Genomic DNA, 16,040 nt, shown 5'->3' on the forward strand with positions numbered 1-16,040 from the left:
TCTACAATGGCGGGATGATCTTCAACGGTCGAGATTGGTGTAGTGCGCAAAATGAGTGATTCACACATGTGGTAAGTGATTTATTACGTTTTTTCCATATTTGGTAACTATCATGCTGGTAACTTTATATAGAGGTATCTACATTCGCGTTTCACATTGGTAACCCCGGATTCAACCTCTATCCGCGGGGACCGAAGGAGTCTTGCGCGGGGTTTCAGCAGCGCCGTCGCGGTAAGATTTCAAACATTCTCCGTCGCTATAGCACCTGATGACAGAAGTTGTTCATGTTATTTAGAGTTTTTGTACAAATCAGGAGTGAAGGCGTATGTGACGAGCTACAGTTCATTGTATTAGTAAGTTGACGGTTGTTTTTTTAATGTTGAACATCGCGCCCGCCGTAGACTCGGTAAAAGTTACATGCTTCGACAGTTGTGATACCACACTCGCTCGTGATGATTTTCTGGTGTAATTCAAATGTGCAAATGCAGTGACCCGTAAATCGAGAGACCAAATTAAAACAAGTCACCAAAGCTTGCGGTAAGTCGTTGTTCACGGAGGATAGCCCGGTAAAGTGATTAATGTACGTAACCATAGATATACAGTTTATGTAACGGAGGCCAGATGAGAGCTGTAGCAAAAGACGTTAGCGACACCCTCATCGTTAGAGCAGGACTGTCTCCCAGATAGGACCGTGGGATGGTGGGAGTGAGACGACCCGTTACAAAATACTAGTGTGACAATTTCTTGACCGTGACATCCCTAACGTTAGTTGGATTACATTTCTGTATAAGTACGGTTTTAAGTGTAAGTTACTCTGTTTAATTTGCTTAGAGTTTGTTCGTAGAGTCACTTATACTAAAATGTAGTTTAAATGTAAAATGCTTAAAGATAAATTGTATAGTAACTATTAACTATTGTCACATGTGGTATTGTTTGTTTTAGGACACACTTTGCCATGCAGGCCACTGGATACTGACTACTGAAGGTTAGGTTGTGTGTGACGGTGCTCAGCACAGCTTCATGTCTGGCCTTCCCACTCTGTTCATAACATGTTACATATTCAATCTTGAGTACCAGGATGGGGCAAGCGTGTATCTTGGAGTCCAATGAAAGGTATTAGTTGAACAACTTCCTTACCTGCATTTTATAGATATGTTAATGTTATATACCTGTTAAGACCTTTAAAACAATATTTCTCAACGAGAGATGGATTTTTTTAGGGCAAATTATTTAGAAGTCTCCGCTATTTAACACTAGCAAGCTAATGATTTAATTCATGTGTTTTAATATAATATATTTTGTACATTTAATATACAACATTTTGTTTTTCCTGACTCTTTGTAGATATTAATCCAGAGAGTGGAACAAGAAGAAGCATCATCTAAAATGCCAGGAAACAGAAGAAACAGGTTGCAGTGAACCCACATGTTGCCGCTCTACACAATGATGAATTTTCATTGTAATCGATGAAAAGTAAGAAACACACACAGACACACACACACACGCACACACGCACACGCGCACACACACACGCACACACAGAGCGACTAACAGTGATTTAAACTCATAATTTGTTTATTCATGTCACAAACACATAAAATAAACACATAAGTAGGCCGCAGTTACTATGATCATGCACTTTCTGGTGTGAAATGTTTATTTATTCATGCAGTTAATGAATCAATTGAGTTGACTTTCCAAGTGATGATTGATCATGAACAGCAGGTGTCATCACTAAAGATCAGAGTCTACTGAAGAAATGAACAAGAACAGGAAATAAAGACTGTAGCCACACAGATTCATGTCATATAAATACACAATCACATATGCTAATATAATACATATTTACATGTAACTAAATGAAACTTTTGACTTCTTTAAATATCATTAGTAGAGCTTTAGTTGTATTTAGTTTTTTCTGATGTTGTTTTATTGAACAAGTCATTTAAATTCACCATTATGGTGATCAGTGTTTTATTTAGTTGGGTACTTGTACTAAAGTCCAACTTAACAGTTTTCCCTACTTGTGAAAAGAACTGTTCTAAACATACATCATGTTAAAGCAAGCAGGTGCACAGTCTTGTCTTTCTATTGAGTAGAAGCTTATTTATAATTGTTGACAAAGTCAGTATCTGTTTATCTTACACACCACTATTGACAAACATTGACATCTCTGGCTTGACTAAAACATTTCATTACACTTTTATCATTTTCTGATGACTTCAAGCAACAAACAATTTAAACCACAGGCAGTATGTCTGTTTAACTCATTATCAACAGCAAAAGAAACAAGTACCTCAAGTACCCCACTAAAGAGAATCCTCATCACACTAATGATGACGCCACATCACATCTAAAACATTTCAAACTGCAGCTAAACCTCTAACTCTACATGAACATCTTTTACACTCAAACTTCTTTTAACAAGTGATTATCGAAACACTGTTTAAAGATGTTTAAAGCATCTTGATATTTTGTGATATTAAGAGACCACATTAGTTCTACACATAGATCTGTTGTGTTTGCTTTACATCAGCTGTGTATATAAACACTTCGTGAACAGCAGGTGTGATCACTAAAGATCAATCATCACTGTAAAGTCAACTCAATTGATTTATTAACCCCATGAATAAATTAACATTTCACACCAGAAAGACTCTGCTTCAGTGTAAATTTGTACACCCGTAGGTACAGACTCAAAGATACACCAGCGGGTGTACATTTAACACCAGGACTTTCCTTCGTTACTTGTGTTGGTTCGGCTGAAAGTGATAACGCATCGTTTCTTTGGTCTGCACCCTAATGAGTGTTTACTGACATCAGCTATAAAGAACACTATACAATCTTGTTTCTGTATGTAAATGATATATACGGTGTATTCAGAGCTCCGTTTCAAGCTGCGCGGCTGTCGCTTCTGTCTTGTGGGGACGGTACGAGACACCACAACAGCCCTCAGGACAGCAGGAAAATAAAGAGTATTTACACTGTAGACTTTACAGTAAATACACACACATTAGTAGACTATGTTGGAAACACGCTGGTATTGTGTTGCTAATCGTGTCTGTGAAATAAAAATAAACAAATGACACGTTTAAAAACAACACTGGCCTGTGCGTGCGAGTAAAACCCATACATGGCAGTCAAAAATAGCCTCTGTGAAGTATAAAGCTGAAGTGGTCAAGTAAAAGATCTCGTGTGATTTGACATCAGACTTTTAAAAGTGAGAATAACCCTTACGGAAAGAAAATATATTTCCTAATATATGAATGTAAAATATATAAAATGACATAATGGTATATTTGAAAATATAGATAATAATAAATTGTGTAAATATATTAAGATATATTAAATAATACATAAGGAATTGCCACTTTTCATATATTGAAAAATTTATTGACCATAATATATTTAGTTATATGTTCCAATATATGTAATTTTATAACCAGTAAAATACTTTATAATATAATGATGTACACGTGATAAGATATGGGACTGAATGTGTAAACATATATTGACCATAATATTTCTTATGTTAAGAATTACAACATACATGTTTTATATTTTTAAACATAGCCACTTCACAATAGCCTAAGAACTCCTGTTCAAACTGAAGCACTTATTGAAAATTGCTTTACTGAATAACGCACAATAAAGTAATATATGATCTTCATGATGTTCAGTCAATTGTTGTCCTAACCACAGACTCTACTCTTCATCACCACGGTAACCCCACACAATTACACACTAGAGACCCTTCTACATTTCATAGTAATACAACATTAAACACTATGGCCCGGTTTCACAGTCAAGGCTTAAGGCTAGTCAGACTAAAATGAATGTGTGACCTGTCTTAACTCAATATAATTTGCCCAGAAATATCTTAAAATATATCAGTGACATTGTTTTGTCTCAAGATGCACACCAGTAATGTATTCTACTCAGGCATATCTTAAAAGCGACTTAAATATCTTAATTCAACTAAGGCTTAGTCCTGGCTCAAGCTAAACCATGTCTGTGAAACCCGGCCTATATGTGTATACTAAACAATCACATCTACATGTGAACCTTTTTCAGTTTTATTTTTGTCTTTGTTTCTAAATATATTGTATGTTCAATATTCATATATTGTCAATGCACATATTGCTGTATATCAAAAAAGATTAGCACCAGCTTCAAATATATGGAAATGTATGATGTAAAATAATTGGTTTGAGAGAATATTCATACATTTTTGTTCCGTAAGTGAAGACACATGAACTCTATAATAAATGTGACATGAGAGGAAACTGAACATGTTTGTCAGAATGTCAGTGAGAGTAATGAAATGAAATGTGATGAAATAAATGTGTTGTATAGTTTACCTGTGAATAGTGAAGAGAGAAGGATCAGTCCCAGCAGACATATATCACTCTTCTCAGTCATGTTGTGTTTCTCTTACTGAGTCTCTTCTCATCATCTACTTATATTTCTTCATGACAACATTTGTAACTCTTCCTGTGTTTCTCATTTCCTCTTTTCTCATCGACTGAGTCATGACACTATTATAGACTAGAACACATTCTGTAGTTTAATGGTGACATTTGTAAAATACTTCTGTTGTCTTAAAATAATTGGACACAGTGCTCAGTTAAGACTTTTGTTGTCAGAGACTTTAACAGGACTAACATGATGAAGGTTTTCTCCAAATTCCAAATTTACACTGAAGCAGTTTCTTTCTGCTGTGAAATGTTAATTCATTCATGCAGTTAATTAGTCAATTAAGTTCACATTAGAAGTGATGATTGAGTCATTAATGATGAAGACCTGCTGTTAACAAACACAATCACTGAAGAAAATAGGAAAAAAAAGTCATCCTGGTAGGGTTTAGCGTGTGCTTTAGTTAGGCTCTCATCCTTGATTATTTTATTTAAATACATTTTGGGTTAGATGTAATAGTGTGTTTTTAAAGTACATTTATAACAGCCAAAAAAATGTCTTATAGCCAAAACTTCATCTGAATATACCATACTGATATACTACTCAATTCAATTCAAGTTTATTTATATAGCGCTTTTCACAATGTGTATTGTTTCAAAGCAGCTTTACAGGGTCAAATAGGAAAAACAGAAAAGTTAAAACACAGCACAGTGCATGGTATTTATACAACGAGTAAGATCATTCTAATAAATGATGTCTAATTTATAAATAAATAAATAAATGCAGTCTCCGGTGAGCAGGCCAACACTGCCCTGCTGTGGCGAGGAACCCAAACTCCTATGATTGAACCAGGCTCAGCCGGGAGGGCCAGATCCCCTTTGATGTGTCATAGCTGCACTCAAACTGCAGACATGTGATTTAAATTTTAGCATTTAATACCAAATATTGTAATTTCAGCATTAATAAGACAAATAATCCGTCTTTGCTCTTGGTTGGGGGTGTATTGGTCTGAGATGGGATGGTCCGATGGACATATTTCTCTTGGCTGGTGGTGGAATTGCCTTAGATGGAGCTGGGATGGTCAGTCAGTCTGCAGATGTAGCTGGCGTAATCTCAATTTGGGGATGGGCATCTGTCAGTCGTCTGGACACGGTGGAACTTCTTCTTACCTCGGGATGGGCATCCCGAGGCAGAGGCGGAAAGAGAATAAAGAGAATAATTAGCGTAGCTGCTGTTCAGTAACTATGCATTAAGTGAAAGCTTGGCTGAAAAGATGTGTCTTTAATCTAGATTTAAATTGGGAGAGTGTGTCTGACCCTCGAATAGTATCAGGAAGGCTGTTCCAGAGTTTAGGTGCTACGTATGAGAAAGCTCGTCCCCCTTTGGTGGATTTAGTTATTCTAGGTGTTATCAAAAGTCCTAAATTTTGAGATCTTAGAGAGCGTGATGGGTTGTAACGTGATAAAAGCTCAGTTAAGTAAGTAGGTGCTAAACCGTTTAAGGCTTTGTAAGTAATTAAGATAATTTTAAAATCAATGCGATACTTAATGGGTAGCCAGTGAAGCGATGATAAAACTGGGGTTATGTGATCGTATTTTCTTGACCTAGTAAGAACTCTGGCAGCTTCATTCTGAACTAACTGTAGTTTGTTTATCGATGATACAGGACAACCACTAAGTAGAGCATTGCAATAGTCAAGCCGTGAGGTCACAAATGCATGAATAAGCTTTTCTGCGTCTGTCACACATAAACTATTTCGTAATTTGGCAACATTTCTAAGGTGGAAGAAGGCTGTTTTTGTGATATTTGAGATGTGATTTTTAAATGACAGGTTGCCGTCTAATGTAACGCTTAGGTCTTTAACTGTATTTGTTGGAGTAACAGTGCAGCCTTCATTTTGCAGGTTGTAATCTGAGATATCCCGTTTAGGTGTTTTTGGTGCTATAAGTCATTTTTCTGTCTTGCTAGATTTTAAAAGAAGGAAATTCCAATGTTTTATGTCTTCGATGCACCAGTTTGATGAGATATATAGCTGAGTATCATCTGCATAACAGTGGAAGCTAATTTCATGTTTTCTAATAATGTTGCCGAGGGGCAGCATGTATATGGAGAAAAGCAAGGGTCCTAAAACCGATCCCTGAGGTAATCCGTGATTTACTTGCGTAAGATTTGATGATTTCCCATTTAAATGGACGTATTGATATCTGTCTGTTAAGTAAGATCTGAACCATTGCAGTGCCTGTCCCTGAATACCGATATAATGGTGTATACGATCTAGTAGTATTTTATGGTCTACAGTATCGAAAGCAGCACTAAGGTCAAGCAGGACTAATAGTGAGATGTTTCCTTTATCTGATGCAATAAGGAGGTCATTTGTAATTCTTACGAGCGCAGTTTCAGTGCTGTGATGCGGTCTAAAGCCAGACTGAAACTTTTCGTGTATGTCATTATTTTGTAGGAAGGTACACAGTTGAGTTGAAACTACTTTTTCTAGAATTTTAGACAAGTACGGGAGATTTGAAATCGCATTTAAGGGCAACACCAACCAAACACTTTAAAATTGTATATGCATCCACACTATTTAAAAAAAAAAATCTCATTTTGGAAGTGTTCATATATACGAAATTATTATTCATTTTACTCATGTTATTTTTCTTTGTTACTCTTAGTTATAATGTTACATATTATTAAAATATATATTAAATATACTAATAAAGATTATAATAACATTTCAATGAATACAACATCTGAGTGACACAGTCGGTGTAGGGATTTTTATTGTCCACCAGATGGCGAAGTAGAGCACTGTGACAAAAGCTTCGAAGCACGGATGTAACTGAGAACCATAATGTACAAATAAACAAGTTTTAAGAATCAAGTGCCTAACTTAAGAAAACACTGATCAACATTTTCTGAAAAGCAAAGTTCTGTTTATTTAAAAAAAAGAGCTTTTGTATACACATATGACAGATAAAGTGAAAGTGGTGTCTGTGAAGATGTTAATGGTGTTTTATTTTATTCTGAGGTTATTTACACTTGATGTGCATCAAAAGTTGTGTGTCTGTGAGTCAGTTGTTGTTGTTGTGTTTTGTTTATCTTTTCTTCAGTGACTCTGTTTGTTATCAGTAAATGTCATCAAGGATCTTCACTTCATTATTCACTCTCATTAATCTTTACTGTGTAACGTAACACAAAAACAAGATGACTGTTTCACAGGAATTTACTGTAATGTTAATGTTAACAATAAATACAATATGTAGTCAAATCTTTAACAGTGTGGGTGAAGAACAAACTAATGTTGAACAAGTTGCCACCAAATGTGAGATACATACTCGTATCTACATTATAATGTGTATTTGTAAATATTTATGTTTTATTAATGTGTGTTCTGAGACTGTTTAAATTATTACTGTAACACACTGAGTTTTAAAACAGTGCAATACCGGCCTCTGCCATAAGGGGGCACCTATGTGTTGTCATGGTGACGTGTGTGTGTTTATCTCAGAGCTGTCAGACGCATCTGAAGAAAGACACAAAGTGTTTCTTGTGTTTATTTCTCATGAAATTTCAGGTTTTATTATAATAGTAAATATGTTTTACAAACATTGATGTAATACCGAGTAAGTTAATGTGTTTTTATCTGTTTAGTATCAAATAACTTAACTTACTTACTGTGGAGAAATATTGATATTTGTATTGTGTAGATTGTGAATCTTAAATGTTGACTGTTAATAGAAACATCTGTAAGTTAACTTTTGTATTTCAGTAAAATCTCTTCAAGTAAAAGGACTCAAACTTGTATATATTGTGTTCAAGTTAATAAGAAAAGTGTGTATTTGATACAATGGATATTTTAGTCACATGAGTTGTATTTCAGCTCATATTGATGTTAAATTGATGAATATGTTAATAGTTTATTTATTATACAGAGAACAGATTGTCTGACTAAAGAAACATTTTAATGTGTTGCTGCACAGGGAAGAGATTTATGGACAATGTAATGTCGGGTTTAAAATACAAACCTTACACTGTTAACAAACACAATCACTGAAGAAAACATGAAAAATAACATTAGATCTTGAGATCACCATTATAGTGATCAGTGATCCTTTAGTTAGTCTCTTACTCTTGGACTATTGATATATGTTGATGTTAATTATTTCACTGTTTCTGTAATAAAAACAACAATAATCACAATATTACACCTGAAGATAAACTTTCATTACTGGAAAACAAAGATCAAGAGCCCAACTAAAGGAAACACTAACCACTATCAGAGTGAATTCTTATTGTTGATGTTTCTTCAGTGATTGTGTTTGTTAACAGCAGGTGTTCATCATTAATGATCAATCATCACTTGTAATGTGAACTCAATTGATTATTTAACTGCATGAATAAATGAACATTTCACACCAGAAAGACTCTGCTTCAGTGTAAGTTTAACACTAATAGGTATGAACTCATTTTTACACCAGAGACTTTACTGTGCAGTGATCGTCCAGTGATGGGGATTGTTCTGAGCCCACTTTACAGGCTTCTGTTTATGTCCAGTTTACATAACCACTTTATTAATGAGTAAAACATCAGTAAAATCAAACACACACAATTACTATATAAAGGACTATAATCAACAATAATTATTTCTGTTTTAATCTTTTAGTCTTCAGTAATGAATGCGTGTTTCTACATTTTTAACATCCTAAATCATTTAGATCCTGCATGTATTGCAGTCATATATTTCAGTGTTTGTTATATTCTTACAAAAACAAACCTTGAGAAAGCCTGAGAGCATGATAATAATTGAATAAAAAAATCTGGGTTCTTTCATAACATAATATATTCATGTTTTTAATCTTTTTTTTTAAAAATTAGTTTTGTGATGCTTAAAACTAAAAATGAAGTCGTTTTTTTCCTAGAATTTTTTTGTAACCTTGGCCAGATCTGTGCCTTGCCACAATTCTGTCTCTGAGCTCTTCAGGCAGTTCCTTTGACCTCATGATTCTCATTTGCTCTGACATGAACTGTGACCTGTAAGGTCTTATATAGACAGGGGTGTGGCTTTCCTAATAAAGTCCATTCAGTATAATACAACACAGCTGGACTCAGGTGAAGGTGTAAGAACCATCTCAAGGATGATCAGAAGAAAAGGACATCACCTGAGTAAAATATATGAGTGTCACAGCAGTGGGTCTGAATACTTAGGACCATGTGATATTTCAGTTTTTCTTTTTTAATAAATCTAAAAAAGATGTCAACAATTCTGTGTTTTCTAACATTATGGGGTACCGTGTGTACATTAATTAGGAAAAAAGGGAACTTAAATGATTTTAGCAAATGGCTGCAATATAACAAAGAGTATATTATATTTTTATCTAATATGGGACCCTGTTAAAAACATTCACTAATATAATTCTGTTATTCTGTTATTCAGTTATTTAGTTATTAAGTTTGCAAATGTTTTTCCAAATTATGAAGTAAATCAAAGACCCTTTTAGTGTCAACATTACACTTACGTCACAGCATTAGCTGGAGAAAAAAACAAAGGAAAACTGGAGGCGGCCAAAACAAACCAGCACAGAGTCGACTATACAAAATATACAAATATCTTATTGTGTTGTTGAGAGACAGAAGCGATTGACACAGAAAAACATCATTCAACAATATGTTTAACATGTTTTATTATTTATTTATGTGTTTGCACAGTTCACTTCAACACAAATATTTTCACAGATCATTTTGTCTATTCAGTGTTTATAAAGAAGCTTTAATTTAAATTCATTTCTCAAACAACCAAATGTTTCAAAACAGTTTTTAAAACATTGAATTACCTTTCACACATGGTTATTACTACAGTTGAAAGAAAAAGTATGTGAACCCTTTGGGCTTACTTGGATTTCTTCATAAATTGGTCATAAAATGTGTTCTGATCTTCATCTAAGTCACAACAATAGAGAAACACAGTCTGCTTAAACTAATACCGCACAAACATTATACGGTTTCATGTTTTTATTGAACACAACATGTAAACATTCATAGTGCAGGGTGGAAAAAGTATGTGAACCTTTGGGTTTAATAACTGGTTGACCCTCCTTTGGCAGCAATAACCTCAAGCAAACGTTTCCTATAGTTGCAGATCAGACCTGCACAACGGTCAGGAGAAATTTTGGACCATTCCTCTTTACAAAAGTGTTTCAGTTCAGCAATATTCTTGGGATGTCTGGTGTGAATCGCTCTCTTGAGGTCATGCCACAGCATCTCAATCGGGTTGAGGTCTGGACTCTGACTGGGCCACTCCAGAAGGCGTATTTTCTTCTGTTGAAGCCATTCTGTTGTTGATTTACTTCTATGCTTTGGGTAGTTGTCCTGTTGCATCGTCCATCCTCTGTTAAGGTTCTCTGAGGTTTTGATGTTGGTGTGCTGTGCCTTTTGTTCTCCACACATAGCGTTGTGTGTTCTTTCCAAACAACTCAATTTTGCTTTCATCTGTGCACAGAATGTTTTGCCAGTAGTGCTGTGGAACATCCAGGTGCTCTTTTGCAAACTTCAAACGTGCTGCAATGTTTTTTTTGGACAGCAGTGGCTTCCTCAGTGGTGTCCTCCCATGAAGTCCATTCTTGTTTAATGTTTTCCTTATTGTAGATTTGTCAACAAAAATGTTAGCATGTGCCAGAGATTTCTGTAAGTGTTTAGATGACACTCTAGGATTCTTCTTCACCTCATTGAGCATTCTGCGCTGTGCTCTTGCAGTCATCTTTACAGGACGACCACGCCTAGGGAGTGTAGCAACAGTGCTGAACTTTCTCCATTTGTAGACAATCTGTCTTACCGTGGACACATGGACATCAAGGCTTTTAGATATACTTTTGTAGCCCTTTCCAGCTTTATGTAAGTCAACAATTCTTGATCGTAGGTCTTCTGAGAGCTCTTTTGTGCGAGTCATGGTTCACATCAGACAACGTTTCTTCAGAACAGCAAACTCAAAACTGGTGTGTGTTTTTTATTGGACAGGCCAGCTTTAATCAACACATCCAATCTCATCACATTGATTGGACCCCAGGTTGGCTGACTCCTGGCTCCAATTAGCTCTTGGAGAAGTCATTAGCCTAGGGTTTCACATTTTTTTTTGCACATACTTTTTCCACCCTACACTATGAATGTCTACATGTTGTGTTCAATAAAAACATGAAAACGTATAATGTTTGTGCGGTATTAGTTTAAGCAGACTGTGTTTCTCTATTGTTGTGACTTAGATGAAGATCAGAACACATTTTATGACCAATTTATGAAGAAATCCAAGTAAGCCCAAAGGGTTCACATACTTTTTCTTTCAACTGTATATGTTGTGAATACTACTACTGTATGTTGTAAAAGTTTTTATCTAAAAGCATTACATGTTCAGCTGCTACAGCTGCAACATTTAACTCACATTGTCACATGTCATTGTCTTAATCTGTAATCATTAGATTGATGTTTAATAGATTGTCACGCTACTATCACTATAATATCATTAATAACACACATCTTCAAATCTGAACTATAAGATCAATCAAGAATAACTAAATATATTTGAATAACTGAAGTTATTATAAATGTTTACATGTAATTCCAAATCCTATAAAACATGTATTTCAAAGTTTCTCTTAAGTGATGAAAATGACGTCTTTAAACACAACGACTGTGGCGTGATCGGTCAGAAGTCTGAACACACTTTCTGTTTCTCTTCATCTTCATGTTTTGGTGTGAAAACATTTCCATCAGGCTGCACTCTCCAGGTCACTGTTGTGTCATTGTGTACGCCCAAATCTGTCAGTTTCTGCTGAATCTACACAACAGGATCTTTTACATTTCAGTACAGAGAGGTCACGCTGTGACATTTTGATCTTCTATTGGTCTCACGCACTCACGTGACACAAATTCACAGGTCAGAGTTCACCAAACTTGAACTTTGAAACACAGTGAAATGCAAAATATCTTCTAACAAATTTGCATGAGTATGTATGGAAGTCAATGGAACGAAAAGTCAAGTGTGATTGTGTCTTAAGCCAGTAACAAACATGTTTGAGTGAGTCTGAAAAACTCTACTATCTGTGTGTCAGCTCATTGTGTTGTATAGGACACACTTTCAACACAAATAGTTGAATACTCACAGACTGTAAGATGGTCTCCATCACTGCAGGATCATTGACATTCTGACCAGATTTCAGCTCAAATCTCACAATCTGTTTCTTGGTCTCTGGAAGATTAAAAGATTTATTAATTTTCAACTAATATAAAGTGTGAAGAAAACAACATCACAACAGTTACACAAATCTACAGCCAATCTTTCTAACACAACAGCTACATGTGTTTAATACAAATGGAAATAATCATTTGTCAACTTCTCATATTGTTTTCATAGCAACTGTTCTTTAGGATACATTAAGGAAAAATGAATAATAATCATTAATTCATCACTTTGTCTCCCGAGTGTTTCTGGTGGAACTTCCACCACCCAAAAAAAAAACAGATTAAGAAAATCAGAGCTCATGTATAAATCTTCATTATTATTTTTTTTATTTAATTTCTCCTTCTTTACTCTTTCATCCTTCAACGTTTTAACCAAAAATACATTTCAGAAGAACAAATCAGATCAATACAGTAGAACACTAACAATAGCTGCACATCTGACATTAAAACAGGATTTTCTTCTCTTGCGCAGTCTTGTTGTTGAAGGACAACAACTGGTCTTTGCTGGTCTTTGATTTTGATTGGCTGAGCCCAGTTCTAAACTGTTATAAAATACCCCTGTTTATAACGGCTGACTGCACTACATAGACTAAATATCATTTATTTTACTTTTATTTTATGAAACCACGTTACACGTTTTATAAAAGCAATAAGCCGTGCGAAGCGATGGGTTACAGTGCAATTGCTTTATTAAACCCTGACTGTTTAACATCATATGATCATCAATGTGTTTTGCATCAGTTTTTTTAATTTGTGGTCAAACTATTTATTTTGACTATCAACAGCTATGTTTGTCTAACGTCTCTTCTCTCATTCTGTGTATTTATGATGTTTGTGTTGTGAGTAGTTTATGATCACACATAAAAACTTACGTGTCTTGCAGATGAATGGAAAAGTATTTGAACACAGTTGATCATCTATAAGACCATCAGGACGTATAACACCACAAGGTTGGTTCAAGTTCATCAAGTCAGGTTGTCCAGTCATCCAGTTAATGGAGGACACGTCCACAACATTTATTTCATCTGACCACTTCCATGAGTCTCTGAACAGACCAATCCATGATAAACTAATGCCTAGCATTGACATCTGGTGCAGCAGGACTTGATTCTCAGTTTGATTGTGAATGACGGCCAGATCTGTGTAATGTTGTCTGCAGTAACTCTGAGCTTCATGCCAGCTCATTGGGATATTAACAAAAACAAACCTGTCAGCTTCTGTTTTATTCTCTGTAGAAAGATGAGATTGATAAACAGCATTAGAGAACAACTTCAAAGAAATAACATTTTCACGTGAGTTGAATCGACTTCTTTACTATTCATTTCCATCTCATAGTTTAGACACACAGACACAAAGAATCAGTTTATGAATCTCAACACTGGTGACGATCAACAAACTATTCAAATCAACAGATCAACACTCAACATCACTAAACAAGCTGGACAATTGAATTTATCTTTTTTATTCATTTGATAAGTAGCTTTTAGAACTTTGTCTGATAGACCGGTTCTTATCTCACAGAGCTTGCTGCTCAACTTCTGGTCCAGACCTTTGTGATCTCTAGACTGGACTAATGCAATGCTCGTCTTCCTGGTCTTTCTGAGGGGTGGATTCATAAAACAAGATATATGAAAATAAGACAGGCTGATTTGAGTTTGTCAGACTTATTGGCAGTGGATTCGGTTTCATAGAGCAAACTTGAAATAGTTCAAACTCAGTTACTATAGAAACTAATGCTGGAAACTAACCAGGGACCAGATTCACAAGAGCTCCGTTAACACTGAGTCATGAGGATATGATGATATTACAACTAATTATCTTTCATGATTAAATATATCATTACTATTAATAAACAAATAAACAAATAAAATAAATCATGGGCACCGGAAGGACAGAAATGTAAGTGGATCAACAGGGGTTTAGTGAGAAAGACGTGTGACGAGTCATTTTTGACACTATCATTTTCACATCACATATCTTACACTGTAGCTGTTTATTTTCACTAAAATGAAGTAAATGTTTGATGAAAGGTGTTTAAGAATAAATTGTAAGGTTAGGGGTAATATGAAGGTTATTTTTGTCTCAGTTAGTTGGCATCTAATAAATCATTCTATATCTTTCTCCAAAGCAAAGATTGTTTGTGTGCTGAACTGAAACTAATGCTGCAGGACAAGCGAGATCTAAATCAACACCGCACAGTGTGCATGTATGGAATAACATAGTTCAATACTATTTTTCATTTTTGTGAATATTTGACAGGAACACATGCAGTAACTGCTTTTTTATTCACCCAACAACAATTTATCTTAACAGGTTTTAAGCAATTGTTGTTCTGCAGTCTCTGTACAACATATCACTTCATTGTTTAATAATTCTTGTAAGTTCAAATCTTTCAAATTAGAGCGTCTGCTAAATGCATTCTGGTCAATGAAAGGATTGAATCATATTACATAGTTGAATTAAATGGAATATCAATACATTGACTACTTAAAATATTAATGTGATTGACATGTGTTGGTCGTATGTCATACCTTTGAAGCAAATAAAGGGATATTCAGTAGAGCAGACTGTATCAAACCATCCACTAGATGATAGAACGACACATTCCTCTTCTCCATTCAAGTTGTTTGGTTCAGCTCCATACCATCTGGAGAATGAAATGTCTTCATTTTGATATGACCACCGCCAGTTTAAAATGTTATTGTAGAGTCCAATCCAGACGGCTGAAGTCAAGTCTGGTTGAACTGCTGTCTGTACATTCGTCAAGTCTTCATTGTTTTGAACGGTGACCAGATCAGAGTGATGCTGTCTGCAGTAAACCTGTGCCTCATTCCAAGTCATCTTCTCCCGTATCAGAACAAATTCACATGAGATGCTCTGAATGAACAGATAGAGCACTGTTGTGAGAGAGAGAGAGGGAGAGAGAGAGAGAGAGGGAGGGACAGAGAGAGAGATATATATATTTTTTTAAATATTGACAATCCTTTTTATTTCAAAAAATTCAAACTTCATTCCAATATCTTGGCAATACATTTTTTACAAAACTAGTCACGCTTTTCAATATAATATTAAGATTTTTTTTTTTATGAAAATAATAATAATAATTCACATCAACAACTCCAAAATAACCAGTTCATCATCAATTAATGAACACAGCACATTATCACAGCACCACTAAATGTAAAAAATATTCAATGTACTCATTAGTTTATAAGAATTAAACTCAATTACAAGTTGTGATTTTACCATTTTTTTAAAAGCTATTATATCTTCTTGTTCACATTTCTGTTCAATTTTATCTCTCCTAGTTACATAAATTGCTAATTTTGCGATACCAATTAAAAAATTAAGCACCTGACATTTGTATTTTTCCTTAATAGTATACATACAACCAAGAA

General features: G+C 34.9%; 1 long non-coding RNA gene across 1 annotated transcript; it reads left to right on the forward strand.

Annotated features, from left to right (window-relative positions):
• The first annotated feature begins 745 nt into the window (after positions 1–745).
• Positions 746–13,612, forward strand: LOC130420830 (uncharacterized). Its single transcript, XR_008906703.1, has 3 exons — positions 746–1,113; positions 1,345–1,473; positions 13,526–13,612. It is a non-coding gene; the product is annotated as an uncharacterized LOC130420830 (long non-coding RNA).
• Positions 13,613–16,040: the final 2,428 nt, after the last annotated feature.

This window comes from Triplophysa dalaica, chromosome 5 (genome assembly GCF_015846415.1).
Source record: "Triplophysa dalaica isolate WHDGS20190420 chromosome 5, ASM1584641v1, whole genome shotgun sequence".
Classification (NCBI taxonomy): Eukaryota; Metazoa; Chordata; class Actinopteri; order Cypriniformes; family Nemacheilidae; genus Triplophysa; species Triplophysa dalaica.